The sequence below is a fragment of the Dioscorea cayenensis genome, chromosome 13, assembly GCF_009730915.1.
Source record: "Dioscorea cayenensis subsp. rotundata cultivar TDr96_F1 chromosome 13, TDr96_F1_v2_PseudoChromosome.rev07_lg8_w22 25.fasta, whole genome shotgun sequence".
In the NCBI taxonomy this organism is placed as follows: Eukaryota; Viridiplantae; Streptophyta; class Magnoliopsida; order Dioscoreales; family Dioscoreaceae; genus Dioscorea; species Dioscorea cayenensis.
The window spans coordinates 5,226,858-5,238,752 of record NC_052483.1 but is presented as its reverse complement, the minus strand read 5'-3'; the positions used below and the strand labels follow the sequence as shown (position 1 = coordinate 5,238,752).

The window sequence follows — 11,895 nt, the reverse complement described above, 5'->3', positions numbered from 1 at the left end:
GTTTCTCAATGCCCAATTTAAAGTAAAGGACCTAGGAACATTGGATTATTTCTTTGCGAATTGAAGCACTATAAGAAGGCAATGGATCAATTTTAACTCAGCATAAGTGACAACGCCCCTTGTGTATGTCCCGCAAGTGCACTGGTTTGTCTAAGTAATAAAATCCCAGATGAGTGGGTATCATATCCATAGGGAATAGGGAGTAAAAATACTTAAGTTGTTTCTTAACTAAGCGAAATATGAATAATGATTTGTGTGGTAAGATGTAATGCAAACAAAAGTAAAAGAGACAAGAGAGAGAGCACAAGTAAAGGAGAGGTAAGACAATCGATATAAATGGAGTACTCGGATATTAATCCACCTAGGACAATCATTTCAAGTACCAAAACCCTTTATTTTGCTTCCTAACTAATGCATTAATGAGTCATGGAGATCCTTTAACACTGATTGAAGGATATCCCGAGCTCGAACGTACACTTAAAAGAAAAGGGAAAGAACCTGTGCAAGAACAGTCTAATCTAGCTGATTTGGAAGTAGAAGAACCTGAAAACATGGCAAAACAGAATGAGCAGCAGTGGACATTATCCGATTATGCCAGACCTTTAGTATTTGGGACACAATCGAGCATTGTGCATTCCCCGATTACAGCTCAGAACTTCGAGCTGAAGCCGGCATTCATCCACATGTTGTAGCAATCCGCATAGTTTAATGGTTTAGCGGATGAGGATCCAAACAGTCATATAGAGAACTTTCTCGAGGTGTGTAATATGCTGAAGATAAATGGGGTGATGGATGATGCCATCGAGTTGAGAGCCTTCCCATTTTCCTTGAAAGGGAGAGCGAAGCAGTGGCTACAATTACCACATGGGAGGAGATGGTAGAAGCTTTTCTTGGCCATTATTTCCCTCCCGGAAAACCTACAAAGCTTAGGAATGAGATCTCATCCTTTGTACAATTGGAATTGGAGTCTCTATTTGAGATGTTGGGAAAGGTTCAAGAAGCTCCTAAGAAAGTGCCCGCAACATGGATCCCCGGAGTGGATGATTGTTCAGACCTTTTACAATGGTCTGAATCCGAGTACAAGGCAACTATTGGATGCGGCAGCAGGAGGTACCTTAGGTAGCAAGACTCCCGGTGAGGCCCGTCAATTAATTGAAGAAATGGGGTTAAACAGCTACCAATGGAATTCTAGGGAGAAGAAAAAGGTGGCCGGTCTTCATGAGATAGATGTAGTGACTTCGTTGGCAGCTCAAGTGGAATCATTGAGTAAGAAGTTAGATCTTCTAAGTTCGAACAGAGTAGCGCGGAGATTACTTGCACCGGAAGTGGTGGAGGACATGCTCCCTCCGATTGCCCGATATCTATTGGTGATTCATCTTCGGTTGAGAATGTCGATTTTGTGGGTAATGGCATGAGGAATCAAGGAAATCCATACAGCAATACCTACAATCCGAGTTGAAAGAGTCATCCTAATTTCTCGTGGATTAACCAAGGTCCAAAAAAGGCCATAGGGCCATAGGGTTTCCAACAACAACAGTAAGCCCCAAACATGGAAAATAGAGTTTCAAGTTTGGAGACCCGAATGAACAATTTTGAGAAGGCCTTAACTAGGTTTATGCAATCATCAGATACAAGATTTCAATCAGTTGAGGCTACACTTCTCAACCATACCACTTCTTTGCATAATCTTGAAAATCAAGTGGGGCAGATTGCGAAGTCTCTATTGGAAAGGCCACATGGAAGCTTACCGAGTAATACCGAGACCAACCCTAGAGAGCATGTGAAGACGATCACTTTGAGAAGTAGTCATGAGGTTGAGGGTAAGTTTCCGAGTGAGAAGCCAAATGAACACGCTCCCGAGGTTATAGAGGTTGAGAAGGGAGCAAGCAAAAAGAAGGAGGTGGCACCCCTACCTTTGAAAGTCAAGAATCCCTTATCCCTCTAGATTTAAGAATGACCAAGGGGATGAACAGTACAAGAAGTTCCTGAGTTTGTTCAAACAACTCCACATTAATATTCCTTTTGTTGAGGCATTGGTCCAAATGCTTAAGTATGCAAAATTCTTGAAAGACTTGTTGACCAACAAAAGGCAAGTTAGAGGAGAGTGCTTCAGTGATTTTAGATGCATCTTGCTCGGTGGTTTTGCAAAAGAACATGCCGAACAAGAAGAAAGACCCGGGAAGCTTCATCATTCCGTATAATATTGGCAATCTAGGTGAAGAAATGGCATTGGGGGACTCAGGGGCCAGTATCAACGTCATGCCATACACCTTCTTTCAAAAGCTAGGCTTGGGCGAACCTAGGCCTACTCGGATGACTTTGCAATTGGTGGACCGAACGGTGAGACATCCGAGGGGTATTATCGAAAATGTGCTTATCAAGGTGGACAAGTATATATTTTCTATAGAATTCTTAGTGCTAGATGTTGATGAGGATGCGGATGTACCCTTGATACTTGGAAGGCCGTTTTTGCGGACTTCCAAGGCATTGATTGGCATGGATGGCAGAGAGCTAACTTTGAGAGTTGGAGATGACAAGCTCACATACCGCCTAGCTAAAGCCATGCTGCATTCTCTTGATTTCGATGATACTTTATATTTTCTAGACGCTACTGATGAGATTGTTGATGAATACATGAAGGAAATGTTCAATCCGGATCCATACGAAGGCTTGTTCGACCAAAAGGAGGACAATGAAGAAGTAATGATGCTTGGTTCGATGGAAGAAGTACCATCTACCCCGAGGATCTTGAAGAATGTCCACCAGAAATTGAAGAGGGCTAGGAGACGCCACCAGAAACGCTCCAAGGTTGTTGGAGACGTGCGTGAACCAAACAAACTAGGTGAATCATTGCTAGGCGGTCCCAAGCCCAACAATTCACCCTCTACCCTCAAGAGATTTTGCTCATTATGTTTCCAAGCCATGGGTAAGAGGGCAACTTTCATCTATGAGCCCCAGTGAGGTAAGACCAGGTACGTCAAGCTAAGTGACGTTAAATAAGTGCTTCTTGGGAGGCAACCCAAGTGTTTACTATTTTCTTAATTTTGTAGTTTAGTGTTGCTTGAATAAATTGTTGAGTGTTGGTGTCTTAATGTTTTATATTTCTGCTATGATTTTATCGTGGGTTTTCAAGTTCATTGTGTGTTTTCATGTGAATTGGCGAAGTTTTGGTCATTTGAGCTATTTCTCATGTTTTTCACTAGTATAAATTGCATATTAGGGCAGGCTTTGAGTGTGTAAACATGTTCAAAAATTTTTTGCAGAGCCTGCAGAATTTTCTAAGGCGTCCAGAGAAAACACACTGGCATGTGGAATTAACACACGCCTGTGGTTTTGTATTGCGAGCTCATCGAGAGAAGGCACAGGGGCGTGGACTCGCCCCTGTGAAAGACCATGCAATCCTCGCACGCCCGTGGATAATTTCTGCAAGGGTGTGTGAAGTCCTGTAGAGATTGGCAGATTGTCCCAAAAGCACACAGGGGCGTGGACTCGCCCCTCTAGGTGACCTAGTGAAAATCGCACGGGTGTGGGTAATTTCCGCACACCCATGCGAATCTATGCAGAGGAACTCTCTTCATCCCGAGAAGTCACAGGGGCGTGCGCTTGCCCTTGTGAGTTGGTCTTGTCAATGCCCACGCCCGTGCGGAATTTCCACATGGGCGTACGAAACACTTAGCAATCTTTATTGGATGTCCAGAGCAGCCACAGGGGCGTGCAGCTGCCCTGTGGATCGGGCGCACGGGCGTGGGTATTTCTCACACACCCGTGTGTTTGCATTCAGAGGCAGTGAGTGTTTTCCCGAGAGTACACAGGGGCGTGCACCTACCCCTGCGAAGCTTTCCTGTGGAGGTACACGGGCGTGTGTAATTTCGGCACGCCCGTGCGGATGTACAAAACTCCAAGAGGCACGAGTCATTTTAAAATGATTATCGTTTCTCTTCACCCTAATATCTTCCAATTGTCTGAGAGCACTTCTACATTGTTTCCCGACTTCATATCGCCAATTTGGAGAGATTTTGCTTGGTTTTCCGGCTGTTTTCAAAGCTTTCTCATCTCAACTCGACGGTAAGCCCTATCTTTGATTTCTTTCGCAAATTCATGATTTTCATCTATGAAACTAGTCAATAATGCTTCGTTTCTTCAATTAGAATGATTATTTATATTTAGAACGAAGTAAAAGCATTGTAATGGTGCATTTGTGGGGTTTGAAGCATGGTCATGCATTTGTTCACGGCATATGGATCGACACGGGTGTGCGGAAATTCCACACGACCATGTGTATTTCTGCAGCTATGTTTAATTAACTTGTTTGATCAATTCTCTTTCAATTTTTGTAGAGTATGGCACCCAGGTCAAAGAAACAAGCTGATAAGCGACTGTGAGAGTCGTCTCCTGAGTCTGAGAGCATGAGATTCACTATCCCCGAGCATCAGGCTCGTTTTAAGCGTCTGAAGACTTCTTCCGGACAGACTCAGTTCTTGGACATAAGTATATTGAGAGATTTGTAGTAGGGCGATGAGTTCACTGATGAGATCAAGGCTATCATTTCAGTGGGTGGTTGGAGGCAGTTATTGTTGATTAGAGAGCCAGCAATCCGGGAGCTTACACTGGAGGTTCTGTCGTCATTCGAGTTCGACAGATCCTATGCGAGATTCGGCGACCTCAACACTGTTCAGTTCAGAGCACTTGGACATCACTATAGTCTGAGTATCACTTAGTTTTCAGTTCAGCTCAGCTTGTACGAGGAGGCATTCACAGACATTGAGGAGTACTCTCAGTTACCGACCGATTATCCTGGAGCCCTGACCCCACAAAGAGCGTACAGAGCATTATGTGGTCACGGCCAGTATGAGCCGGGGGTGTCCAAGGCCACGTGCCTTTCCCGACCTGCGTACCGATATCTACATGCCATCATGAGCAGGTCAGTGAATGACCATGGTGATAGCACTAGCATTCTGAGCAGGCAAGAGCTTCTGTAATTATATTCGATGATGCAGCGCATACCGATCTATCTAGGGCACATCATCAATGAGTACATTCGACATCAAGGCCAGTATGCCAAATTGGGAGCGATCTTCTCGGGTCCACACATTACGAGATTAGGTCTGGCTATGGGTCTCTTTGGCGTGATTCGCGGGGCCGAGAAGACTAGTATACCTGTGTCCCTGAGCCTAGAGATGATGAGATTAATGGGCATGGTCCGTAGGGTTCAGACGGGGGTTTATGCTCTGGTTCTACCGGTCCCAGAGATGGATGAGGAGGAGGGAGATGATGCTGAGGCTTCCCAGCCTACCCCCGAGCCTCAGTCAACACTTATGGAAAACGAGGCACCTTCGGTGACAGAGGACCTACCCCCCGTGCGCATGTTTTCACCATCTCGAGCCCAGGATTACTTTGAGAGGCTCGAGAGCACTATGGGGTTGATACAGACAGAGGTAGCAGAGGCTCGAGCAGAGATTGCCGATATTGGGGCTGCGTAGGCCGCACACTATACGGAGTTGATGGCATGTTTCGACACATTACAACAAATCTTAGAGCGAGATGTCGGATCATTATTTGTCCTACGACCGAGGACTCCTCAGGCTCCCTCGGCTTCTTCGGCACCTCCATCCCCTATTCCGGCACCAAATGACCCACCATGTACTTCATCACCAGCAGCAGCAGTAGTAGAGGATCCAAAGCATGACATCGACACTTGATTTTATTTTGCTCATCTTTTACTTCCACATTTTATTTTGGACTTGTATACTCAGAAAGGACTTTCCTTCTGAGTTTATTTTCATTTTGTATCTCGAGTTGTATTCATTGTCTTATCTTTTTATATACTCGAGTTATGCTTGTTTTTTATTGAGCTTCACTGAACCCCCTCGTGTATGCGTGCAGATGGTCTTGTCATCATGGGAATTGAGACTTTGTCATGGGCACGGCCAAGGTGTTTCGGCACTTAGCTGTGTGAGGTTCACAACCCATTGGAACAACACTCCCAAGGACTTAGCTCCATCAAATGCAACACTAGGAGTCAGGGGAGTATTATTTTGATTGCTTCTTCCACATCTGAATTTAATTGATTTACATTTTGAATGAGCTTGCATGTGTATATTGGGGATAATGTACGACTTAAGTGTTGGGGGGGGAGTTTCATAGTGCACGCATCTCTTTTATACTAGTTTTGATTGATATACATGCTCACATGGACAATGGCGGTTCACCTTAGTTGCATTGATTGTATTCTTTAACATTGAATGTTTTCATGCTCTAGTTTTTGCTTGAATTTCTAGGAATTTTTGCTCTAGTTCATGCTCTAGTTTGAGCTACCACCTATGAAGTATGAAGCTACTCTCATAAGTTGGATACTAGTTATACCCTAATAAGAGAAAGATCTATCTCATAGGATGAGTAAAAGCTACTACTCCAGTAGAAAAAGCTACCACCTCGAAAGTGTGAAAGCAATCTTAGCGGCCGCTTCGGAAAGGGCTACCTTAGAGGATGTGTGAAGCTACTACCACCTTTGAAAAATTTTGTAATTTTTTTCCTTGTAGATAAATAAGTTCCTTGTACTTAGAGCATTGAGGAATATACTTTGGGTTGTTTGGAGTGAGTGCACACGCTTACATGATTTCGGGTTTGCCGTCCTTTTTCTATTCAGTTTTTAGCTAGAACATTGATTTTTCGTATTTAGTGTTGAAATTTCCCTTACTTGTAGAATACTCTCTTTGTATGCTTTGATGAACCTAAAGCCAAGCAATTCCAATATTTCCTTCGTCTATGCTTTAATGTTTTTAATTTTTTTGCTTGAGGACAAGCAAAAGCTTAAGTGTGGGGGAGTTTTATAAGTGCCTGTGCGATAAGAATATGAAGTGCTCTTTCCTTGTGTTGAGCATTACTTTTCTCGGGTTTTAACGCTAATAGGTGTGTATTTATGTTACTTTCATGCAGGTAGGGTTGTGAGACCGATTATGAGAGAAAGAAACCAATGTGGGTCATAATGCACCAATTTGGAGGAAATCTTGCTAAGGTTCAAACGCGAAGACATAGGTCGGGTTCGAGATGCGGGAATGTGTGCCAACCTCCTCGTATTCGAATTTGCACAACTATTTGGAGGGGCACAAGGGTAGTCACATTCAAGCATTCCAACTTGTGCATATAGAACAAGATCTCCACCAACATGTCTGTTTTTGAAGAAGCAAAGCGATCCATGACGTAAACGTGTGCCCGTTAGCGTTACCTCGATGAAAACATGGATTCGGGAGTATTTCGGGCCGATACTATATTAGGGTACTATAGCAAGAATACTGTACTAGCACTATTCACAGCCGGCCGAGAAAACAGGAAAACAGAGAATCCATACGAGCATGTGGAAATTCCACACGCCCGTGTGAAATATCTACACGGGCGCTCACACGGGCGTGTGGATTCCCGATTCCAGCCCTTTAAAAGCCGATTTCAGCATTCTTTTCTCCATCTTTTCCCCAACATGAGAGAGGGACGCAGCTAGTGTTCTGAGAGGTATTGGCTAGGGCTTTATAGAGGTTCTACGGCTCCGATATCATGCACTGTTTGGAAGAAGGTTAGTGGGAGAGCTTTCGTCGGCACCGATCCGGTGAGGTGTATCCTAGGCCGGATAAAGGGACCCTTGCGACGAGTAGATGACTCTCCACAAGACCATCGCCATGACTAATGAGGGGGTTTTCTATGGATGCTTTGTTTTTACATTCGATTTCATTGATTGTATCTAGCTCCATGGAGAGTTAAACCCCTAGTGGGTACTTGGGTATCTGTGAACCCTAGGATGTATTCGTTTCATTGTTTCTCTTTATTTTGCTTTTAATTAATTGATGTTTATTATGAGTTGGAATCTTGTATGCTTGATTGTATGAATACTCCCCTAGAAGTGACACTAGGGTTGAGAGTTCTTCTTGGTAACTCTTGTGAGTGAGTGACACACTATGAGAGTTAGACAAAGCTACATCGGAGAGGATTGAGAGGGTGAGTCGAGAGGTAGCGGAGCGTCCCCTTTCCAATCTTGAGTGATCTATCCTACCTCCACGTTCCAAGAGTTCTTTGTGGCCATAGTAGAGTGAATGGGCTAAGGGATGACCTTCTGCTGGGGCTTAGTTGCGAGTGTAACAGAGTGAAGCGTTGAAGTGATTTAGCATCTAGGGCTTAATTGTGGTTAGGAATCTTTCGCCTGTACCAAAGAGGTAGGTCTATACATAGGAATAGGGTTTATCATTTGGAATCCCTAGAGCTCATTGCAATTCTATACGAGTGCGAGGTGTTGAGATTGTTCGATTTCTCCTCCGGGACATGTATAGAGTTAGGCATGGTTGACCTTAGATTTGGGACTATGTAATTAAGGATCTTCATGACTCACTATTGCATTAATTAGGAAGCATAATAGAGGTTTCTTGCACTTGAAACGATTGTCCTAGGTGGAACAATATCCGTGTACCCCATCTTTATCGATTGCCTTACCTTCTCTTTTACTTGTGCTCTCTTTCTTGTTGTTTTTACTTTTGAGAATTGAATCTTATCACACATATCACTATTCATCTTCCACATTAGTTAAGAAACAACTTAAGTGTCTTTATTCCCTACTCTTTGTGGATACGATACCCACTCATCTGGGATTATTACTTTGATACCCGTGAACTTACGGTTTACACGTATATTCAGACGTGTCACCAACCTCTCTATCTTCATGGGATACCCCTTTGGAAAGAAAGCATATAATGTTCTTAACATTAAAACACATCAAATTTCTGTTTCTAGAGATGTTATCTTTCATGAGAACATTTTTCCATTCCATAACATAAATTCCTATGATGAACATTGCACTCGCAACTAAGCCTCATCGGAAGGTCATCCCTTAGCCCATTCACTCTATTATGACCACAAAGAACTCGATGAATTGGAGGTAGAATAAATCACATCGGAGGGGAAAGGGGACACTCCTCTACCTCTCGACTCACCCTCTCAACCCTCTCCAATCTAGCTTTTGTCTAACTCTCGTGGTGTGTCACTCATTCACAAGGGTTACCAATAAGAACTCTCAACCCTAGTGTCACTCTAAGGGAGTATTCATACAATCAATGCATTCAAGATTGGAACTCAATAAAAACATCAATTAATGAAAGCATAATAACAAGGTTCAATGAAACGAATACATTCTAGGGTTCACAATCCAAGTACCCACTAAGGGGTTTAGCTCTCCATGGAGCTAATTACAATCAATGAAATCGAATGTAAATGCAATGAATCTATAGAAAACCCCCTCGATAGTCATGACGATGGTCTTGTGGAGAGTCCTCTACTTGTCCAAAGGTCCCTTTGTCCGGCCTAGTATACACTTCGCCGGGATCGGTGCCGACGAAAGCTCTCCCACTAACCTTTTTCCACTAATCATAAGGAAAGAACACTTCGTATTCTTATCACACAAGCACTTATCAAACTCCCCCACACTTAAGCTTTGGTTGTCCTCAAGTAAAATTTAAAACATTGTATGCATAGATGAAGGAAATATTGGAAGTGCTTGGCCTTAGGTTCACCGAAGCATGCAAAGAGAGCATTCTACAAGTAAGGGAGATTTCAACTCTAAATACGAAAAATCAATGCTCTAGCTAAAAACTTGAATCAAAAAGGACAACAAACCCGAAATCGTGTAAGTGTGTGAACTCACACAAGTCAACCCAAAGTATACTCCTCAAAGTTCTATGTATAAGGGACTTATTTATCTACAAAAAGTAACAAAAATTCAAAAAGGGTAGTGGCTTCACACATCCTCTAAGGTAGCCCTTTCCAAAAGTGGCAGCTAAAGGTAGCTTTCACACTTTCGAGGTGATAGCTCTTTCTACCAGGGTGGTAGCTTTCACATATCCCATGAGATAGCTCTTTCTCTCATTAGGGTATAACTAGTATCCGACTTATGAGAGTAGCTTCATACATCATAGATGGTAGCTCTTTCCACCCAACAAGCACAACTAAACAACAAAACTATTTTGTTCTTTCTTTTCATTTTTTATCATAAGTAACGAAAGAAACAAAAATAACTAGTCACTTTAACATCGAACATGAGTTTCCAAAAGAGTTTAAAGAGTGAGTAGTGCAACAAGTGTCAATTGGGCAAAAATTCATACAAATTCAAGCAAAAACTAGAGCATGAAGACATTCAATGTTAAAAATTCTCCTAAACCCAAGAATATAATCATTGCAACTAAGGTGAACCGCCATTTTGCTAAGTGAGCATGTATAACAATCAGGACTAATATAAAAGAGATGTGTTTACTATGAAACTCCATCTACACTTAAGTTGTACATTGTCCCTAATGTACACATGCAAGCTCACTCATGATGTATATAAATCAAGAATAAATGCTGGAGAAGCAATAAAAACAATACTCCCCTGACTCCTAGTGTTGCATTTGATGGAGCTAATTCATTGGGAGTGGTGATCCAACGGGTTATGAAGCACACACGGCCAAGTGCTGAAGTACCTTGGCCGTGTCTATGACAAGTTCTCAATTCCCATGATGACAAGACCATCTGCACGCATACATGAGGGGGTTCAGTGAAGCCCAATAAAATAAAAACAGTTCGAGTAAATAAAAGATAGAGAAATGAATACAACTCGAGAGAACAAAATGATAATAAAATCAGAAGGAAAATCCTTTCTGAGTATACAGGTCCAAAATGAAATGCAAAAAGTAATAAAATGAAAGAAAATAAATCAAGTGTCGGTGCCGTGCTCTGGCTCCTCTACTCCTGATACTGGTGGATCTGGTGAGGATGAAGCAGCAGGTGCCTGAGAGGGGGGGGTAGCATCTCAAATGGTAACCTCGTGTCTCCATCTAGCAACTGCTATATGACATAGAATCGTGCCATGAACTCTGTGTGGTTCGCGATCAGAGTAGCACGAATCTCAGCCACATCCTGCTATAATATCCTTACAACACTCTCGAGCCTCTCAAAATGATCATGGGCTCGAGTCGGAGTGAAAATCTGCACTGGTGGGGGCTCGTGCACTAATTGGGTCGCTTCTGTCTGATCTCGCTCCGGTTGTGTCTCTAAAGCTGGTTGAGACCCCTCTGTTGTGGCTTCCTCAGACACAAATGGCTCTAGTGGGGGCATGTTCAACACATAAACACCATCCCGATATTTCCTGATCATACCCATGAGCCTCATTGTCTCTACCCCGAGAGGTGCTGGTATTATCGTTTTCTCAGCCCCTCTAATCGTATCTAGTAGGCCCATCCCAAGGATGAGTCTAGTGATGTATAGACCTGAGAAAATGACACCAAGCCTGGGATAATGTCCCTGATGCCTCAGATACTCTGCTAAAATGTGTCCCAAATAAATCGGATCATTCCGTACCATAGAGTATTAATATAAAAGTTCCTGCTTGCTAAGGACTCCCGTGTTGTCGCCGCGACCATACACTGATCTACTCAGGATGGTGTGAAGATATCTGTAACTGGGTCTAGAAAGATACGTAGCCTTGGATACTCCTGGCTCATACTGACCCTGACCACATAGTATTCTGTAGGCCTTCTGCGGAGTCTAGCTTCCACAATAGTCAGTCGGCATCTCATCATACTCCTCCGTCTTAGTGAACTCAACATCATATAACCCAAGTCGAACGAAAAACTGTGTAAGGCTCATACTATGATACTGGCTAAAAGCTCTGAACTGAATGGTACCGACGCTATCAAAATCAACATAAGAGTGGTCAAACTCAAATGAGGCGAGCACCTCCAATGTGAGCAGCGGATAGCTGGGTCACGAATAATCAATAGCTTGCGCCAACTACCCACCGATAGTAATTCCTCAACCTCATCGGCCATGTCGTCTGCTCATTGCACTTCCCTAAGTGAGCTCACATCCGGGATTCATGTCTGA

At 43.2% G+C, this 11,895-nt stretch overlaps 1 non-coding gene across 1 annotated transcript; it reads right to left on the bottom strand.

Annotated features, from left to right (window-relative positions):
- Window positions 1-922: 922 nt before the first annotated feature.
- Window positions 923-1,030, bottom strand: LOC120275029. Its single transcript, XR_005541055.1, has one exon. It is a non-coding gene; the product is annotated as a small nucleolar RNA R71 (small nucleolar RNA).
- Window positions 1,031-11,895: the final 10,865 nt, after the last annotated feature.